General features: G+C 52.6%; 1 protein-coding gene and 1 long non-coding RNA gene across 2 annotated transcripts in view; one reads left to right on the forward strand and one right to left on the reverse strand.

The window, feature by feature from the left end:
• KIRREL3 (kirre like nephrin family adhesion molecule 3) overlaps positions 1 to 21,499 on the reverse strand; it is a 539,810-nt gene that overhangs the window by 139,515 nt on the left and 378,796 nt on the right.
• Positions 5,279 to 6,908, forward strand: LOC113914666. The gene is made up of 3 exons (XR_003517500.1): positions 5,279 to 5,584; positions 5,731 to 5,899; positions 6,651 to 6,908. It is a non-coding gene; the product is annotated as an uncharacterized LOC113914666 (long non-coding RNA).

Below are 21,499 nucleotides of genomic sequence, written 5' to 3' on the forward strand. Positions count from 1 at the left end.
CACTGTTTGCACTAGATTACCCATGTTTCTTTGTGTATTTTCTTATGCCTCTGGTCTTGTGTACATATTTGATCTCGTGCATTAGTCAGAAATGTCAGAATGTTAGAACCGGAAGGGAACTTAGGAGTCCCCCCATTCACCCTTGTACGGAGGAGGAAACGAACACTCTGAGGAGGGAAGTCATTTCCCCAGAGCCACCTGCTGCAGAGCTGTGTCCTTGCCTTTCCCATCCTGGGGGGCGCCAGCAGCAGGGATGATTGCCCACCTTCCTCCCCAGTCTCGTTTGCTGATCGGCCCTCTGCCCTACCATGTAGGGTCATGCTGAGTAGGTCTGCGAATGCGCCCTGCTGATTCCCGTTCTGTGTCTGCGACCTGGTCTTTCTGCTGGGGATTCCTGCACTGCCCTCCAACACCTCAACCCACCCCTAGTTCAAGACCCCCTCAGGAAACTCCCTCTCCACTCCTTCTTCCATCCATCCCTGCAGGTGGGCACTCCCTCCTCTGGACCCCCATGCCTTGCACATTGCTTTGCTATGAGACTCTCTATGAATGAAACGATGGCTTATTATCCTTTGCTCCACCCTCGTGACCGTGAGGCAGCGACCAGCTCAACAGATACTTGTGTCTCTCTTACCTAGCACAGAGCGTGGCATACAGCAGGCTCTCAGTAAGTGCTTGTATTGGATGAGTGACCAAACAGACTGGGGGGATCTAGCCTTCCGTCAGACAGATGGCCAACTGATCTGGCACCTTAGTTCCCTTTCAAACCTTGGGGGCCAAGATGAAGGCTCAGGTCCGAGAGTTTATCTGGGGGTTTGAGAATGGGACTCTGTACGACTTCTGCTCTCATCGGCCTTTTTTTCCATTTTCCAGAAATGTGCCGTAAGTCAGCCTCGGATGTGGGTCAGCCTTATGCGGTTAAGCGTCAAGTCATTCAGGTTTACATCTTTGATTTTTTTCCTCTTCATCATTCACTCGCTCAGTCACTCACCCCCTATTTGTTGAGAGTTCACGATGAGTGGGTTCTGGTTGCCATGGATACCGTGTGAACAAGATAGACAATTTTTGCTTTCCCAAGCTTCTGTTTTAGACAGCATCTATTTAGTTCTTTTCCCTTATACATCACTTAGTGGGAGAAAGTGTCACATCACTTGGACACATCACCGGCCCTCAGCATCTCCATCTGCAAAATGCTGTCCCTGGAGCCTCGCCCGAGTGGCAGTGTGCGTCAGGCCCCAGAGCCTGGCCCTGCTCGGGGCTGCTCTGAAGGTGGGTGCACCCGCTCGTGGGGGAGTGTTAATTTGTTTCCTCTCTTCCCTGGTGCTTTGTTTCTGGAGGCACATCGTGAGGGCCCTTTTTAATCAGCTGAGGAGCAGAAGACTTCAGAGCCACAGATTAGGTCCTCTGTGCTGGGATTGTAAAACCAAGCATGGGGAGTAGTGTTTGCTGAGTAGCTACCCTGTGCTGGGCACTGTTCCACACGGTTATGCTGTTCCCTCCACATAGAAGTGGAGACGCAGCTGCCTGTCTCCTATTTCTCAGATGGGAAAACTGAGGCACAGAGAAGCTAACGGGCTGGCTCACCGACCCACAGCACATTGTAGGCAGCGGAGCAGGCTGAGAACGCACGGCTTTCCTGCTGACCACCACTCAGCCTCAGGGGGGACACTTGCCCCCATGGCAGGGGGTGCTCTGCTAGAGTGGAAGGAAGAGAGGACTAGAATGTAACTGAGTCCTCTTTCAATAAAGGCCTCAGCATCATGTTTGCCTTGGCAGCGTTTCGTATCGACCCGGTGTGTGGCACATGGATTAAGCATGCAGTCGGGTGGTCTTTAAAGGATGAACATTTTCTCTAGGATCAATAAGCCGAGTGAGTTTGGGTCTAAATTCATCAAAATGTCACCCGAGAGAAATTCAGTCTCTGGACTTCTGCACTCAGTTGGGTCGATGGCAGAGGGCAGGATCCAGGGAACACCGGTCTCTGGAAGGAGAATATCTGGGCGTCTTTGGACCACCGTGAGTGCAAGACCCTGGAGGGGGCTGGAGACCAGCATCCTAGAAACTGGCCATCCCTCCTGGGTTCTAGACTCCATCCTTGCCTTCGGGGAGAGTAGCAAAGTGGTATGACTGTCTGAGGCCACACAGCTACTGGGTCCGGATCGAGCCTGAAGCCCGGGCTCTGTCCCCCAACACATGCCACCTTTATGAAGCAGTCGCCAGAGAAGGTCTACGCCAGAGCTCACCAAGAGGTCCCTGCCAGCCCTCCACGGCTCGGAAAGATGAACAGGCAGAGACTAAACAGATGATGGCAGTGTGGCTTCTAGTGATTTCCACCAAGAGCCCTTGAAATTTATCACTTGGGAGGGTAGTTAGTTCCCAAACACAGGTGAGTATAAAATCCAATTTCTTAAATTCCATGTGGGGCTAGGGGACCTCAGGCTGCTCTGTCAATTATGACCTCCTCAGGTACCAGGGACTGAAGATCCTCATTTCCTTAAATCCTCCTGCTTGTTGTCTGAGCTTTTATCCCTCTGATCTACTTAGTAGATTTCTACTGGGCCTTTGTGCTGCCGAGCACTCAGGGTCTCCAGGACCCACTGTCTTGTTTAACTGGTAACTTCTTTCATGAACCATATAGGGTACTGGATAAAGCAGGGAGCTGGCAGGAGGGGAGAACGGGGGAGAGGGAGTGTGAAGGATGGGGACAGAGGAAACAAGGGAATGAGCACAGAAGCCCATGCAACATTGGCCCCATGGGGACAACTCCCTGAGCGGGATGGCTTTTGTGTCTTTCTCAACATCTGGATTTGCACCTAGATCTGGATGATCCTTGCAGTTTCCCACTGCTGGTACCCTGGGTCCCGAGACCCCCCATCTGCTCGCATGGTCCCCCACTGCTTTGCACCTCTGTGTTAAGGTTATCTGTCCAACTCATCTGTCTGCCTGTCTCCTTGGATCTTGGAATTCTTTAAAAACAGTACACGCAGATGGGGCCGAACATTGGATGAAAGCTGAAAGTATAAAGTATACAGATGTACGGGGCTCATTTCAGCTCTCCAGGGGCCCCCACAGCTGGGACACAGGATGCACACCCAAAGGGCAACCAATATTCACTGTGCTGGTCTGGCCAGGGAGGGCTTCATGGAGGAGGTGAGACTAGAACTGGGCTGCATAGGATGCTGGGGACCAGTCAGGAGAGGGGGGAGGAGTTTGAGGAGGGTTGAAGGTTCAGGGTGGGAATGGGCAAGGGGGAGCATGGATTGGGGCAACCAGGCAGGGTCTGTGCAGGGAAATCTAGAAAGGGAAGTTGAGGCATTCTGTGGAGGGCTGTGACTGTGGAGGGTGGAGCCAGAATTTCCTTTCCTCTTGCCCAGATCAAGTTCCATGTGGTTCCAGGCATTCATGCACTGGCCTCCTGGTGAGTCTCCTGTGGGCAAGGCTGTTGGCATGGTGTCTGTGCACCCTGGCCAAGCAGGGCCATGTGTGGCCTGGGACTGCTCAGCTCTGTCTTCCTCTCTTGAGTCCAGCAAGGAAGAACCAGCCCCGGACTCTTCAGGTTTGAGGGACCCTCTGTCCACCCTGGCTATGGCCTGATCCAGGAGTCTTCACTTGAGCCTGGATTAGGTCTCAGAACCAGAGGAAGACGACACTTGCACATGGACAGCCTCTGGTGTTCTGATAAGGAAGGGGAAGTTTCACCCCAAGGGTGAAGGGGGATGGTGCTGGAAAGGGGACTCTTACTGAGTCCCTGTAACAGATCGGACCTGGCCTTATGGCTCCCTGGTTATACGGGGTAGGTATTCAGTCTCATTGCACAGGTGGGGAAACAGAGAGCCTTGGGAGTCAAGCACCCACCCCAAAGCCATACAGCTAAGTTGCAGAGGGCTTGGAGCCCACATCTGCCTGATTCCAGAGCGAGGCTCCTCCCCTTTATTTGGCCCTGGTCGGCCTGTGTGGTTCCTCTGGCCTTACTGGATGACCTCTAGCAAATCATTGACCCTCTCTGGCCTTCAAGGGTCTCGTGTCTCCCACGAGGGGGTGAACTCTCAGTTGGCCTCCCTGCTCAGATTAGACCCGGGGCTCTCTCCCTCATGACTGTCCCCTCCGAGAGTGGGTTGTTTGCTACGCAGCCTGGGTTTCTCCAGCAGCACCTGTGACCACTTTTCCCAGCCTTGCTAAGCCCCGGTTTGTGCTTCTGCATTAGTGTTTTGTGAGAGTTGGTATCAGAACGCACTCCCCTGATGTTGCTGGAAGCAATAATCCAGACACGGTTGGAGGCTTTAGCAGAAATCCTCCACTACAGCAGAAGAAAGCAAACCAGCAAAGCAAGGATTTCAGCAGATGCAAAATCTGCCCATTTACCTTCCCATTCTAGGCTCAGCGGGGATGGCTGAGAAGTGGAGGGCCCCCTCCGCTCCAGGTCTCCCCAAAGGGTGAGAGCTGAATGCAGAGGTCTCCGTTCGTACGGTCCCGCGAGGACAGAAAATGCAGGTCACCAAGTATTCCCCTTCTGCACTCACATGGAGATTCTACTGAGTGCTGGCCGCACAACAGGCCAGTGCTCCCCGCGGTCACTCATTTTCTTATTGAGTCCTCACAACATTGACACAGAGGTAGGATTATCTTTAGTTTTGGTATGAGTCTCAGATGGCTTAAGGCTTTGTGTGCAAAGTCACACAACCAGTAAATGAGAGAGCAGAGAAAGGTGGCTCCTTACCAACCGGGATACTGCTATCTGGTCTTGGGAGTTGGCCTCTTCCATCTCTCTCCCCTCTCTGACACCAGCTCCTCGTCATCATGGAGAATTACCCTGACCCGTCTAGCCTGCTTCCCTGGCCCTACCCCTCCCGTGTGCCATCGGAGCCTCCTCCGTCGGACACACCGATCTGTGGTCACAGACCCCAGTGCTGTCCTCAGCTGGGGTGGACTCCTTCAGAACTGAGGGGGTTGCGTGCCTCCTAGGGAAAATAAGTTCCTGCCCTAGGCTAACCAGCAGCTCTAGGGAAATATGTTATCTTTCCAAAATGAGGTTTTTCATTTCTGAGACACTGAGACCTCCAGAGTTGCTACATTGCAGGCCTTCTTCTTAGCACAGGATGGCTGGGATCATGGCCAACGTTGAGCTGCTTACTGGCCACCCCTCCACCAATCACGGGTAACAGTCTTGTCCGGAGCCCCAGCCCCTAATGCCCCGCCTACTGGGAGTGGCCCTCTCACTCTCCGTCTGTATATTTACATATATAACTGCGGAACGAACGCACAAAGGAGTCCAGCGTAGTGAATATAGCACGTGCTATGGAGTTCAACTGACTTAGCTTCAAATCCCAGCTCCACCCCTCATCTTTTGTACAACCCTAGGCAAGACACTGAACTCCTCCCTGTTCTGCTCCCTCCTTTGTAAAATAGAAATAGTGACACCACCCACCTCAGAGGGCTGCTCTGGGGGGTAAAACGAGATCAAGCACTTAGCACAGGGCCTGGCACACCTTGAGGGCTCCATAAAAGGAGGCCCCTGCTTATCTCTCCGTGGCCCCTGGAGAGCCCTGTCTTCTCAGCTTGGAGAACGACAGCCCGCGGCTGCCAGGTAGGGACGCTTAGCCAGTGAGCGGGGCCTCTGAGGAGGCCACTGGTGACTGAAGCTTCTGAGAAGGCATTACAGGCCATTGTTTTAATCAATACCGCATTATTTCCTCTGTGGTGTCTAACCCCATGTTTATTTTGTATAAATAGGGTTTTTCAATGATGCGAATGTGTTAGCTTAATGTAGCCGACATTCAGCGTGTGCAGTCTGGTGGTTGCCCCTCAGGACCTCCCGGAAATTGAGATGATGTATCCGCCACAAAGCCGTCCTCACGAGCGAAATTTGAGAAATACCAGTCAGTGGCGATCAGGGCACCCGGTGCGTGACTACGGGCATGGGCTGGGTGCTCAAGTGAGGGAAATAAATAACCCCCACGGGCCCTGGGAACGCGGTCCAGCTCCTGGAGAGAGGGTGGTCCCAGCTGGTGGTCCAGAAGCAGGGTACTGGGGTTCCCATCTCTTTGCTGTCTAGATGTAGATTCTGTATAATAGCCCTATATGGTCTGGCCTACCCCTGTTTACGTTCTCCATCACTGCCCGTCTCTTAGATGATCCCTTCTTCCTTCCCATTCCATGGCCCTCACGAAAATCCATTTTACACACATTTCTGTGGCTCAGTGCCAGTCCCGTAAGCTTGGCCCAGCCTTGCTGTCCAGGCAAGCTGAGTAGAGCAAAGGTCGCTTTTCCAGGTTTTCCATGTGGGCTCACCTGTCCCCTAGTGCCAGGGTGCCCAGAATAATGGCTGTCAGCCCTACCAGCTCCTCTCCTTCTGTCTCACTGGGCTGAACCTGGATGGGGGTGGCGCAGGCAGGTTCATGAAGACCTGGGAAGAGCCTGCCCACACTGACATCATTAAAGTGGCAGGTCAGATGCCACCACCACGCATGCCTCACAAGCAACAGGCCAGAACCCCAATAATGGCCCTTTAACTCAACAACATCAGCTATCAGACAGCTCTGGATTCATTTGTGTAGCTCTCTGGAATGCGCTGTAAAGGAATTAACCTTTACCAAGACAGTTTGTGGAATGTTATCAACAAGAGGTACTTTTATCCCCTGTTTTCTTAATAGTGTTTGGAAGCAGAGACCTGGATAGGAAAGTGCTGGATTTTCCACCTTCATATGCCAAATGGCAGCAAGGACTCCAGGGAGGCAGCCTGCAAGAAATGTGGGAACAAAGGGATCTGTGCAGCACTTCACGCCTGTCTGTTCAGCTGTCCATGTTGCCTGTCAAACTCTGGGGGTCCATCTAGCTAAAAGGTACTCCATAAATGTAAATGGCCGCCGTTATCATTAAGCCCCGTCTGTGTGTCTTAAACCTTCTGCACAAAACGTGTTTGGGGTTAGGCTTTGGCTTCCCTTCACTGCCTGAGAGATATGAAGGAGGTGTTTCTCTTGGCAAATAAATATGATATCATAAGCCCTGGCAGGATTCCAACCTGAGTAATGGCTGTCTGCCTTCCTAATTCCCTCAGCAGCTTAGAACAGGAATATTATTCTTTACTTCCTCTCTTTAAAAAACAAACTCTCTATTGGAGAACATCACTCAGCCGCAGGATCCCTCCCCTGACGTGGCTGCATTTCCAAGACGGGATGTGAAGGATGAACTCAGATTAGAGTACACGTTTGGAAAAACACAGCAAGATGTTTGGCCCCTAAAAGGCACCTGAGGATCTTGAATTATAGAGGCCACTCTTCACGTGTCCTTGTTCATGAGGGACACGGAGCCAAAATCAATAAGAATCACATTGCCTAGTGCCACCATGTTCCAGGTCTAAATCATTATGGAGTAACTAGGTAACTAGGTAATCCAAGTGGGGCTGGATGATCACAGTCAAGTACAAAGTTGTCTTGCTGAGCACCCCCTCGGTTGAGCATGAGGAGAGGTGTGGGGGGTGGGGGACCACCTCAAAGTGTATAACTCCCCTCATGCTTTGCTTCTCATTCAGTCTTTATAACAACACTCTGAGACGGGTAAGCTTCATTTTATAAACTTGAAACTAAGGCTCAGAGGGATTGATTAGACAACCTGTTCAGAGTCACACCATCTACGCAGCGGATCTGAGACTGAACTCGGGTCTTTGGCTTCAGATCCAGTTTTTAGGATGTCCCATCAAGCCTCCTCACCTCTTCTGGGCCGTGAGGATTTCGGTGCTATCACTTGCCCATACTGAAATAGCTATTACAAGGTGGTGTATCCCATTACAAGTGATGTGGAACCTAGGCCCTGGTTTCCCATCACTGGGCCAGTGATCTGCTGGAGCTCACTGGGGCTACTTGGTTAGACCAGGAAAACACCTGGCTAGCTCACGGTGTAGTCTGGAAGCAGGTACGTGGCAAAGGCTCTGAAAGTGTTGGGAGAAGCACAAAGCAGTGGGCGAATGCTCAGGGTTTTTGATTCATCCAATGAACAGTTATTGAGCACCTGCTATGGCTAGGTTGAGGGACACACCTGTAAACAAGACAGAGTCTGTGCCTTCAAGAAGCAGGGAGTTTAGTGAGAGACACGTCAGCAGACAATTATAATACAGTATGATGAATGCCCTAATGAGTCTAGGGTGTCTTGATGACGTGCAGGGTGAGTTGCTAACCACACATGGCACTTCTCCGGGAACGTTCACAAGGGACAGGACTTCGAAGCTGAAACCTGAGGGACAAATAGGAAGCCGGCTGATGAAGATGGGGCTGCAGAGGATTCCAGGCTGAGGAGACAGCACGTGCAAATGCAGAGGTCAGAAAGAGCATGTTATGCTCGAGTGATGGTGTGCTCAGTCTGGGTTGGAGTGGAGTTGGAGAGGGAGTGGTGGGCAGCAGGCCAAGAGGTCAGCTGGGAGCAGGGTGCAGACCCCAAGTATGTGTCTTCTCCATCAGGTATGAGTCCATGGAGCCACCATGTCTCCCAAACCACCGCCACTCCCTCACGCCAACCTGTAGCCTGGAGGGTCTTCATTTTGCCTTGGACTCCTCAGCCTTTAATTGTACGTGAAGGAGGAGCCAGAAATGCACCCAAACCAGAGTAGACAGCACCAATCCCTGAATCAAAAACCAAAACCAAAAAAAAAAAAAAAAAAAAAGCTCCAGGGGGGCAAAAAAAAAAAAGCCAACCCCAAACCCCAACCCCTCCCTGCTGTGCTTCATCTAACTAAAGGACAGTAATCTGGGAGTTGTTCATTTAACATACTTCTGCCTTCTGAATGGCTTTTACTTTCCCCTAAATTGAAACTGCGGTACAATATATGTGAATGATTAGCCTGTGTAACACATTCCTGCAAATTTAGATTAGGCATGATTATGACTTAAGTAAAAGAGTTGAACACAATCCTCACCGCCGTCTATCTTTTCTCTCCTTGCTCATGTTCATGGGGTGACTGAATGCAAGGCATGAATGAATGAAGGAGAGCCAGGGTCTTGGTGTGGAGAGGGGGCTGAGGTCCATTTTTGGAGGGTTTTGAGAAGGAGGGAGAAGCTGACCTGAGAATATGTGCAATCTGGGGCACAGGGAGAGAACACTGGCCCAGGAGGCACATCTGGGACAAGTCCAGGCTCTGCCATTTGCTAGCTGTATGACTTGAGGCAAGTTACTTATACTCTCTGCATCTTAGTTTTTCCACGAGCAAAATGGTCTTTATCATTCCTGGCTCATGGGATGGGTTTGGGTGGAATGTGATTAGGGATGTGAGAGCAACACTGCGTCATGGCCCAGAGTGCAGATGGGGAGCCAAAGTCCTGGCTAGGTTCCGGCTCTACCACTTCCTAGACTCTTACCACACTTACTAGAACTGTGTGACCTTGGCCTTCATTACTCATCCTCCCAGAGCCCCAATCTTGGGGCTTAGGTTTTGGCTTAGGTTACAATCCCAGGGTCCTGGGACAGAGCCCTTCATTGGGCTACCGCGCAGTGGGGAGTCTGCTTGTCTCCCTCTCCCTCGGCTCCCTCTGCTCAGGCGTGCACTCTCTCTCTGAAATAAGTGGATGGATCTTTGAAAGGAAAAGAAAAAAAAAAGTGACTTGCACATTGTTGGGCACCTGCAAGGGCTGCACTGGCTGGGAAGGGTGGGAACAGGAGCCCGGGGAAGGCTGGGGTCTCCTTCGCCGAAATAACAACCTGGAGTGGTTTGGTGGAACCTTGCTAGGGGGCCCTTGGCAGGGACGGGCAGGAGAGAAGCCTTCAGGGAAGGTTTCCCTTGGAGTCCAAGGCCCTGCCCTGGCCCGGGGCACTCCCAGGTCAGCTTACCCAGCTCCACCCACTCTCCTCCCCTAAGAGGCACACTGTAGCATTCTGTACAACTAACTTCTTCTTCTTTTTTTTTTTTTTTTTAAGATTTTTAAAAAATTTATTTATTTGACAGGGAGAGAGAGAGCGCGCAACACAAGCAGGGGGAGCGGCAGGCAGAGGGAGAGGGAGAAGCAGACTCCCTGCTGAGCAGGGAACCCGGTGCAGGAATCAATCCCAGGACCTTGGGATCATGACCTGAGCAGATGCCCAACCGACTGAGCCCTCGAAACCCTCCAAAAATGGGCTGAGCCACCCAGGCGCCCCTAACGAGCTTCTGTATTATGTTTTTGTTTAGGCTCTTTCTCCCCCTAGTGCAGGGGCCTTTTTTTCCCCCCGATAGACCTCAAGCACCTAGAACACAGCCTGGCAGTTAGTAGGCACTCCGGAAATACATGTCCAATGAATGGATTTATGAGCGAGGTTAGAGTTCTGTCTCGTGAGAACAGCTGAGGTGAGGTCGGGGAGACGGTGGGAGAACCGGGGAAAACCAAGGACATCTGTCACCCCAACAGGGAGCTCGCTGCAGGGAGAAAGAAATAACAGCAATTCGGTGCGTGGAACCCAGCACCCATTCTTCAAGGGAGCCACAAGCCCCCAGGATCTTCCCGGAACCCCCGGGGCACCGGCAACTTGCTGCACAGCCCAGGTCCCTCCCAGGAACCTGAAAAAACGCCTTCCAATCAGAGCAATTATTGCAGCCCCGGAGCTGCTGCCTCTCTCCAGGGTCTGCCTCCTGCGGCTCTGGCCAGAGATGCTGTTTCTCTTCTGTTCCTCATGACAACAGGGACAACAAATAACCGGATGGCAGATGAAGGGCCCTCCAAACCCTCCACAACTGGAGGAGTCTGGGCTATCTCTGCGTCTGCAGGGAGGGGAGGAAAAGCAAGTCCCTGAAATGGGGGCACAGCCACCCTCTGAATCTTCTAGAACTTGGGCTGCGGCTGCTTCATCCATGACGATCGTCACTCTGGGCCAAGGAAGCAGGGCCATGGTGGCCAGCCATCCGCCGCCCCACCTGCGGGCAGGGCTGGCACCGGTTCTATTGCTGGTGGCTCATGATCCCTGGGAAACTGATAAGCAGCATGGAGAGGCAGCTGACATTCGTTCAGGGTCTGGGGGTCTGGCCTTGCTCAGTGCTTTCCCCTGCTTCCTGCCCTGGGAAGTAGCCACTGCTGTTTGCGAATGAAACAAACTCAGGGAAGTGCAGTCATGTGCGCTTGGGCACACGGCTCCCTTGGTGGCTGTGCGGGGGTAAGAATGCCTGTTTCTGAACCCAAAGCATGTCTCAGGCACCCTGGGGCCTGTGCGGTGCTGACACTCTCTATCGGGGGTGAGTGCGGCTCCTTCCCTCCCAGCCTCAGTTTCCGCTAGTACGCCAGTTACTGATGCTCGCGGGAATTGCCTTCATCCTGGCCTCACCTGCTAGCATCCTTGCCCCTGCCAGGTCTGGGCCGGGCCTGTCCTGGTGCCCGTGCTGCAGGCTGAGGGCCTGTTTCACTTACCACCCGAGATCCCCACTGTCTACTGTGTCTCATCCTGAGGAATGGGAGCTCACCCTCTGAATACCAACCAGGGCCCAACTGCAGCAGAGCATATCCTCCGGGTACCCAGATTAACACAAAGATGAATATGAATACAAATACCAGCTTAGCTGAGTCTCAAATGTGAACCCAGGAGGCGGACTCTTGAGATCCCGTGTTCTTAAGCATTGTAACGTGCCACCTCTTCCTCATCTGGCACAGGTCTTTTCCTAAACCACCATGGTGTTCTTGGTTTTGTTAATATCCCTTTCCAAACAGACTTCTAGAACTGAATGCAAACCTCCAGATGTGGCCTGACTAAGCTAAGCTCAGGGGGCTGTCACCTCACTGTTTGGAACATCGTTTTGCAAAGAATGCAGTCGAAGATGGCACTGACTTTTTCTGGGGTCCCCAAGTCCCAGGGTTGGCAACTGTTAGGCTTTACAGCCAATCCTAAGGCTCCAGGTCTTCCAGAAATTAGCCACTGTGGGCAAACCCGTTTTTATCGCCCTCTTGTGTAGCCACGGGCTGAAGCCCACCGCCCACCTCCGCGCCTCGCAGGCTGAGTCTCCAATGGCTGCGCTTGGCTCTGCTGTGGCATTCTGTGAAGGCTCCAGATGAAAGAGAACATGGTCTCCGGCAAGGAGGGGGCTGAGTGGAGGAGAATCCGTCTGTGAAGGTCACTGCCACTGCTTGGTGAGTGATCTGTCCCCATTTCAGCCTCAGTGGGAAAGTGATGGAGGGTGTAATTAGGGCCTGAGCAGTGCCTGTGGGGGCTGCTGTCCCCGGCTCAAGGAGGCTAGGGACACGGACAGTAGTCTCTGTCCTCCTGGGTGCGGGGAGGAGCGCACCAGCCTGTCCAGGAGGAGGCGGAGTAGTGTAGGAGAGGTGCTCTGACCTGGTAACTGTGAGTCCCAGACCATTCCTGGCAGTGTGAGGGGGGGCAGTGGGGATGGGGAATAAGAAGAGGGATGAAGTGAGGCAGGAAATAGCCCTCGGGAAGCTGGGAAGGGAGCAAAGCTCTCTGTGTTACCCTCTCATTTTCCCGCCTTTGTCTCTGCCTTGTTCCCTCACCCCACCTTGGGATCCAGGAGCTCAGACTTCCCAGGACCCTGCCTTGCTGGGCACCCCACCCAGGTCTTCCTACTTTCTCTTCCTCCTTCCCACACCACGATTTATCTGTCCTGTGGGTCTCATTTCACCCCCATTCCCTTGAGAACTGCCTCATTAGAAAGTGATCTCATGCACTAATGTGGTGTTAAGGTGTTAAAGTCGAACAATTGGCTTGGTGCTTGGAACCAGCCATAACCCAAGGGTATAAATACTTAAACAAAAGAAGCCCTTAACCTAAAGGCATAAATCGCTGGGTGAAACTTCACATGTTCTGGCAGGGAGGTAGTTTGGGTGCGCAAACCCCAGGTGGTTCTGCCGTCCATGAAGGTGCTCCTACTGCTCCTCACAGTAATGCTTGTGTGGACCAGCTGGGTGGAGACTTCCCTTCTGATGAGGAAATGGAAGCTCAGAGAGGTTTTGTGTCTTGCCCAAGGTCACACAGCTCACCATTCCTGGAGTCCAAGCAGCCCCAGGCCTCTTGCTGGGCCGCTCAGGGCCCTGACATTCTGGGGGCCTGCAAGTGCTCGGGCTGGGGGCTCCTTGCCATTGGATTCTTCATTAATGAGTCTCTTGAGATAGAGCTAAGGGCTTGTTCACAGCCCCCAATGGGCCATGAAATAAAATTCCAGAACCTTCCGCTGGGCCCCTCGGATGGGGACTTAAGTGTGTTGGCTGCCTATGATGTCTCAGGCTCTGTTGTAGGTATTTTTCTAATGGTTATTGTAAACCTCATTTCCTTTACATGGATGAGCGAAGTCCAAAGTCACACAGTTAGGAGGTGTGTTGGGGGTTAGTCAAGATTTGACAATTTCAACTGATTCCCAAGCTCAAGCTCTTTCTCCTACAGCATGTAGCCTCCCACAGAAGAGAGGGGTCTAGAGGAGGCAGTGTCCTTGAGGGGTCTGGTTCACTGGGAAAGACAGACCACATCGATAAAAAGGACCATGGCAAAGAAAACACAGTACCTCCTATAAGCCTCCTGCACAAGGGAGTGGCTGCAAATAGTCCTTCTGTTCGGGTCAGGGCCAAGAAAGCCAGGGGCATGGGCCCAGCAGAGCCACTTGGGGAGGCCTTGGGGAGGAAGTGAGTTTGGAACCAGTCCCAGGTTAGGCTGTGTGTGCTCTGGGAAGGGAAAGCTACTGTACGGAGCGGGTGAGGCCACAAGAGAAGGGGGCAGGAAGAAAGAGAATCTCAGCTCAGGGGGAGAGGCCTGTTTCAGGGAAGCTGAGGGCAGGGAGGCCTGGGGCAAGTTGGGGCTGGGAGGGGCTCGAGGGGAGGAGGCACTGGGTAGGGCCCCTTTGGACAAAAAGCTTCTCAGCCAGAAGCCCAGGGAGCATACCCTTTCTGCAGACACGCGGCTTATCTGAATGGTTCTTTAATAGGAAAAAAACGCCCAGGCTTTGGAGAAACAAATGTGGCTTTGGCTTCCCATGGAGCCAAGACGCTGTTTTCTGCAGGTCATCCTTGTGTGGACGCAGACCACGGGCCAGGTGGCTCTTAGAGCAGTGCCCCGACAGCTCGCCCAGTAATTGACTGACTCTTTGGTCACCGCTTGCGCGCTCAGCCATTGTTAACTGGGAACTTGAAAATTACCTTTATTTAGCACTGTTATCGGGAGGCTGCAGGGGCGCCACATTTCCACGACACTAGCTCTCTCTGGCTGAGACAGCGGCAAGCAGGCTTGTCATCCGGTCCCCAGCCCCCAGCCTCGTTCCTCCCTGCTCACTGAGGGCACAGGGCAGCGTGCTAAGTGGACGGGGCAGGCAGGCCCGCACTGGCCAGCGTGCTGCATTCTCTCTGGGTTCGGGGTCGGTGATGGAACACACTCCTGGCCCCACTCCCCGCTGACTGATCGGCCGACTCGCTGGCCTGCTGCTGGCGGTTTCCTTGGGGCCACCCTGCCTGTATGTGCGGGATAATCTAGAACAGTGTCCTCATGGGGTGGTGTGCGCATAGTAGGGTGGCGTGCAGTTCCCTAAACTAGAGTGAATATGCATGTAACGTCTAAGGAAGGAGGATGTTCAGAGCCGTCAGAGCTTCCAGCAGATTCTCAAGAGGACTTGTAAGCCCCCTCCGCTTGCCCCCAAAGCTGGGAAGTCCGCCTTCTCCTACCACCTCTCCAGGAAGCTCTGCACGTTAACCCACTGATAGCTGCCATGGAACTCAGCGCATCAGGCAATGCGATCTGACAGTCCTCCCCCACGGGGGGGCCCAGGCCAGGCTAGTGCTTTGCTCAGCGGGGCTCCCTGGATGGGTGGATGTTTGCCGACTGACTGACAAACCACAAGACGAGGTGGAGGCTACTTTGCATTGGCGGAGGCTCCTCCCCCCTCCTTTCTGCCTGAATGGAGAAGAGAAAGCAGATCATTTGGCTCCCTCCTTCCCACTCTCAAGACCTCACCCCCCCACACTGGTCACGGGGCCTGTGTAGTGCCGGTCTGCTGGAGGACGCGGGACTCATTTACCTGCAGACGGAGGAAGGCAGAGGCGTGGGTCGGGAAGGATGGAGGACCCGGTAGAAATCCAGGAGGGCCTTGAAGGGCAGGGCTTGGTTTGGGGGCGGGGTGGGGAGCAACTCCTTTCTTCCCAGGCAGGGTGGCTAACCACTGCTGGATCCACCAGGCCAGTCATTTAACACTCTGAGCCTCAGAGGCCTGATGAGCGGGACCTTCAAGGGTACAAAGACACAGCAGTAGAAACTCTAAGACCTCTGCCAACTCTAAAATTCTCTGATTTCTAATGCACACTCCTGGCCAATTCCCTTCTCTGTCTGGCCATGGGTCCTATTCAAGAACACAGAGAAAGGCACTATCCTACAGATATACAAAATTCCGAGGACACAGAGAAGGAACTTGTGTTTAGGAGTCGCTTGGTGTTTTCTGCAAGCCTCCTGTCATGCATTTCTCAGTCCTCGGTGCCAGTGGTACTTCCTGGCGAAAGCCACTTTGCAGCTGTCCGGACCTTGGGCCCACCGGGGTCTTCCTGGTTGTCGTGAACACAGCCCCCTTTCCAAGCCGGCACTGACCGTGGACGCAGAGCTCCCCTCAGCGACGGGTGGCATCATTTCCCTGTAGCTGGGGCGGGGGTGGGGGTGGGGATGGTGACAAGGTCCTTGAGCTGACAGCTGGCTGGAGAGTACTCAGGATCTACTTCATCAACCTCTTCTTCTCTTTCAGAGGCTCTTAACCCACTTGAGCAGAGAGGAGGGGCCCAGAAGGGGTGAACGCCTACTTTGGGCAGACAAAGGAACTGGAGTCAGGTACCTCTCCAGACGGCTCCAGGGACCCGAAGTGGGGAGCGCGAAACTCTTCACAGCTAACCTCTGCACCTTGAGCCCTGCTTTCCTCTTTTGAGAAGGGGTACTAAAAGCCACCACTGATAAAGAACAGAAACAACCCTCTGGTCTGGTCTTCCAGATGAGTTTGACGACCTCTGGTGATGGGAGCCAGGAGAGAGAGGCAGAGCCTGCGTGTAGCGCCCAGGACCCAGAAGACATGTACCAATGACGAGGATCTTTAAAACAGGAGGAAGGAGCAGGATGGGGTCATTACGTGGGTCCCGGTCCCTCCACTGAGTCACTCAGAGGGAAGCTAGGTCATAGGAGAAATTCCCTTGCTCTAGACTGGCCATCACCAGGAACCCATGTGGTCCCCATTCTCTTCCTTGGAGGGCCTTCCCTGCACAGATGCCTCGGTCTCCCCAATGGGCTCCTCCACTCTCCGCAGAGCTCCTGAGCTTTCATGGCCGGGCCCCTGTCTTGCATCGGTGGTCCCGGGGCCTGGGCCAGCACCTGCCCAGCGCTCTGCGGCTCCACAGCGCCGGGACACCACAGGGCAGTGCCAACAGCCTGCTTGCTGCAAGCTGACAAGCCTGAGTTCACTTTGGTGCCGAGGACTCGACAGGATCGTCTGAATTAAGTGGCCAAGTTTAGTTTTTAATTAAGCCCCCGTGGTCTTTTAAAAAGGTCACTGATGACACCATCTTCTTTAAGGCCAATATGAAAAGACATTCAAAGTCAAAGTTCTGAGATGGGAGCCTTGTAACTTGAAATGTCACAGGAAGAAATCTGGAAATGGGGCAACAGGAAGCTGGTAGAAAGGATGGCCCTGTCACATTGCTCTGCCATCAGCTTCACAGTTTCCATTTGGAGCTCCAAACTATTTTGGTCTCAAAGGGCAAGTGGCCCTACTCTGCTGTCTCAAGGACCTCCCCCCGTGACTGGTTTCAGGGTTCTTTGTTTGCCACATCAGTGAAAAATGGGACCCTTGTGTTCCCCTACATGGAATAAAAGTTGGTACCAGTGGGGCAGAATGTGGCCACTTGTTTCTGATCTCTGGGGTATTAACACAAGTATGTAACTGGCTGCGCTTCCAGTGCCCCGAGTCCTGCATGCACCTTTTTTTTTTAAAATATAACATGACCAACACTGTATCCTTGGGAAACACTGTTGTGTCTAGAATGGAGCACAACAGCCACTGAATTCCCCTTCAACATCCCATCATGATCTTACAATAAAAGCAAAGACCCATGGCTGGTCTACGAAGCCCCAAGAGAAGTACACTCAGTGCGTATTCAAGCTGAGCAGGCAGAACCTGCCAGAGACGCGATTTGGGCCGGCGGGTAGCAAACGGCACTCAAGATGGAGCAGACACAATAATGTCTTCCTGGGGCCCTCGGCCACCGATGCTTGGGCAGCAGGGCCCCCTGGATGCTGGATAATTCAGGGTGGCCAGTGACTCAGTGTTAGGCCAGGGCACAGGGTAGTGGACAACTACTGTCCATGCTTACCACAGGCAGTCTAGAGAGTGGGAAGACTTTGGGGGTTCAGGAAATTTGAGTCTTGTGTCAAAAAGTACTGTTTGCCTACGTAATATACATTCTCCCATTTATTTACCATCAGAATCCTTATATTGTGGGAATGTAACTAAGCTAACAAAATATAAATTCCTAGTGTCCCTTGAAAAGCGAAAGGTGGCTACTGAGATACAACCAGAAACCACTGGGTGGGCTTCTTTAAAGACGGTAGGTTCCCCTGGGAGGGTGCACTGCTGTCGCTCTTTCCTCTTCTTCCCGCCTGAAAAGTGGAGCTGATGCCTTGGGGGCTTCGGCAGCCCTTTTATGACCTGTGGTACTGCCCGAGCATGGAAGCCAGTGTTCAGGATGGGCTGCCTGCCTACCTCTAGTCTTCGTGTTACGCGAGAGAAAGAGTTAACTAACCCCTTGCTTGTTTACACCGCTGGTACTCTGGATGTCTGCTGCTAACAAGTGAACACCAAACTGTTACAGAATGACCACCCACTCTACCATTTATTGCTGAGAGACTTTGGGTAAGTCATTAAATGTCTTTGAGCTTCGGTTTCCTTCCCTCCACAACGGGAATAATAATTCTTGTTTTGCCTCTTAAACGTTATCTCTGACTTTTAGGGCCTCCTCACTTCTGAGAATGCCCTCCACCTCAGTCTGCAGATCGGGTGGTTTTTGTATCCGAGCTGTGGCTGTCTCCCTGCTATTGATGGGCCGGATAATTGTTCCTGGACTAAGGCATGTGCCTGCCTTCCAACTTCAATGGCTTGCTCGGGGCTGTTAGAAAGTCCCCTTGTGGGCTCCCATTTTCTAGAGACACAATAGCTTTCCCTGGCTCTCCCGGGCCTCGCCCCTCCTTGCTGGGTGCAGAGACCGCTGTTTCAAGCTGCTGAAAAGAAGGCTTCAAAGAGCCCTATGTTGGCCCCTCTTAGGCTCTGACTCATAGAAACATTTCTGGAAATCCTCAAAAGCCTTATTAATCTGTGAAGACATCCGAAAGCAGGAGTCTGGGCACCCTGTTTCCAGGGGATTTTTGGCTGCTTCCGCTGCCTCAGCTGCGTTGTTCCCAACACTGTCTTGGCCCCTAATGGACTCCCCCCGAGGCAGGCATGCTTCTGGCTCTGCCTGCGATTTCAGCCCCTGACTCTTTTCTTCTTCTCTGTTGCCTTTAACTCTTGAAGTGGAGAGAGGTGACCACTCTTCTTGGGCTGTTTGTTCCCCTGACCCTCCTGGGGGCTCTCTGCTTTGCCATTTCTCTGCTGGCATCTGGCTGGGGCTGGGTCAGGCACACAGGTGCCTGCAGAGAAACTGGGGCCCACTCGGCTTTTCCTTCAAATGAGAAACTCCAGGGGCCTGTCATGCCCAGCGAGGAGTCTGGGGGTCATCATGAGCCTCTGCAAGGGACCTGCAGACAGCTGTTGCGTAGATAAGCTCTGGATCTGCTTCTCCAGAAAACTTCCCCCACCCCCGTCCTGGCTCAAGTGGCCCCACTGACCACCCTTCTCTGTGGTTGAAGGGGGGCTCTGGGGAGAGAGCCTGAGCTGTGTCTGGCTTCGGGTCTTAGCTGGGTTCCCACTGTCTTAGTCTACCTTCAGGAGATTCGAATTGATTGATGGCCAAGGTCTGGTGGTAGGTAGCTTCCTGTGATCTCTCTTCTGGTTTTCAAACACGTGTGTGTGTGTGTGTGTGTGTACACTCCCCTCCCTGGAGTGTGGGCTGGACCTCGTGGCTTGTTTCTAGTGAATAGAATACAGCCCGAGCGATGAGATGTTACATCTGGAATTAAGTTACAAAAGACTGTGACTTCTGAATTCTGTCTTGTTGGCACCCCCACACTCTTTCTCCTGTCCTCTGGGCTGCCTTCTTTGAAGAAGGAGGTTGCCATGTTGGAGAGACCCATGTGGCAAGAACGGGGAGGGGGTGGCTTTTGGCCAACATTCAGTGAGAAACTGAGGCACTCAATCCAACAGCCTGCAAGGAACTGAATCCAGCCAACCACCCTGTGTGGGGGCTCTGAAGCAGACCCTCCCCCTAGGTGAGCCTTGAGATGACTATAGCACCTAGCCTGCTGCCTTCAGAGTGACTGATGTCGAAGCTGAGGGCACAGCTGAGCCATGCCCAGATTCCTGACCCACAGGGATTTTGAACTAATAAATGTGTATTGTCTTAAGTTGCTAATTTTGGGGAATTTGTTACACAGCAGTAGATAACTAATACAGGTCCTTCTTAGCTTTAAAAAAGTCTGACTTTGATTTGCTCCTTTATATTCAGACTCAAGGACTTAAACCTTCCACATCTGTGAGCCACCTAGGTGGTGCATTTGTGCGCACATGCGCACGCACGCTCACACACACATTCGCGCTCAAATCTATGACTGCCTGAGTCTCTTCACCCCATTCCAAAAATACATTATCAGAATAAATGGAAGAAAGACATAGCTGAGATAAAGCTCTATTGAGGTGATTCTTGGTTTCTATTAGTAGCCTAAAGTTTGAATTTCTGTCAGAACCCAAAGTGCCAGAGGGGGCTCGACCAAGGAGGCCATGGGGGTCTTTGCGCATCTCTGCTAATTCACTTCTGTACTTTACCTTTCAAAGCTTGACTCAAACTTTCCTCCTCTGAAAAAGAATTACCTGACTTCTCCAGTGAGAGTTACTGTTCCCTGAGTCTCACATCTGTTCATATTTCTATCACAGCACATATCACGTTATATTTTAATTATTTGTGTGCTCTCTCTCCACTCTCCCTCCCCTCACCTGGCCCCCCAAGTCCAGGAAGCTCAGAATGCAGTGCCTTCTAGTGGAAATCATCCAGGATTTCACAACCTTAATCAGAAGCAAAATCTAAGCCCCTCTGCACCCCCACCCCCAACCCCACGTTCCAGGAAGCCAAAGCAGAGCAATTTCTCCAATCTAGGAAGCAATAAAGAAATGTATTTATGAACCAGTCTCTATCTAAGGGAGGGAATTTATGTCTCTTCATGCTCTTGTTGACAATAATAACTGATTGCTGCATCCATGGGATGCAGGATAATTTAAAAACTCTCTAAAACAAGGTTCAGGAATCAACTGGCAGGGACTGAGCTGGGCCCACCTTCATTTTGGTGGCTGAGCCCCGGAGCCTGCTAATGCCCCGAGGCCATGGGAACACAGCTCCGGGAGCACCTGCAATCTCATCTTGTTTCTTCCCGAGCACCGGGGAAGAAAAGCAATTTGTTTGCTCTCATACTCTAAAGATGAACTTCCTGTGCTCAATCAAACATTATTATCCCAATGTAAGTCAATTTACCTTTGAATTTGAAGGCTATTTTCTTCCTAAATGGCTAATTATGGGAGATAGATGGCTGTAAACAGAAGCCTTCTCCTTCACCACTCAGTCAGTCCCTCTCGCTGTGGCACCTAACGGAACCTGGCATGTTCCCTGCCTCCCCACCTGGCCTGGGCCGCCCGTGCGTGTCCTGTCTTTGTCACCCGCGATGCCATGGGGCCTCCCACCTGTTTGCCCTTTTATCTGCCTCCTGCTAATCCCCAAATCACCACTGCCCCTGCTGCGCTCCCTTTGGGGAGTCCTGTTCCCTTATGCCCACCTCCCCGCCCAATGCGACCCATCTTCTAAAACGGAGGCCCCCTCCAGGTGCTGACTAGAGATGGCAGAATCCGGAGGAAAGAATGGTGAGCAAAGCGTACCCAGCGAGTGGCCCACACCTTCCCCCTCAGCACCGGGCCCGGTCCCTTTGTCTGCTCTCTTTTTTTTTAAAGATTTTATTCATTTTTTTGACAGAGAGAGGGAGAGCACAAGCAGGGGGAGCAGCAGAGAGAGAGGGAGGAGCAGGTTCCCCGCTGAGCAGGGAGCCCGACGTGGGACTCCATCCCAGGGCCCCGGGATCATGACCTTGAGCCAAAGGCAGATGCTTAACCAACTGAGCCACCCAGATGCCCCTGTCTGTGCTCTCTTTATCTCTGTCCAACCTGGATCACAGTAGGTGCCCAATAAAAGCTGGTGCTTTCCCTCCCATGCCCCTCCCTCCTTCCTCGGTGTCTGTCCCCCCCCCCCACCCCAAGGACTCTGCATTAAAAGTGGACACCGTGGCCAGACAGCTGTGCATATGGGCCAGCAGGAGTTTTAGGAGACAAGGGATCCTGGGAGCGTCTGAGATGAAACAAGGTCACCCAAGGCTGCCTCTTTGATTCTCCCCTCAAGTCTCAGAA

The sequence above is a fragment of the Zalophus californianus genome, chromosome 11, assembly GCF_009762305.2.
Source record: "Zalophus californianus isolate mZalCal1 chromosome 11, mZalCal1.pri.v2, whole genome shotgun sequence".
In the NCBI taxonomy this organism is placed as follows: Eukaryota; Metazoa; Chordata; class Mammalia; order Carnivora; family Otariidae; genus Zalophus; species Zalophus californianus.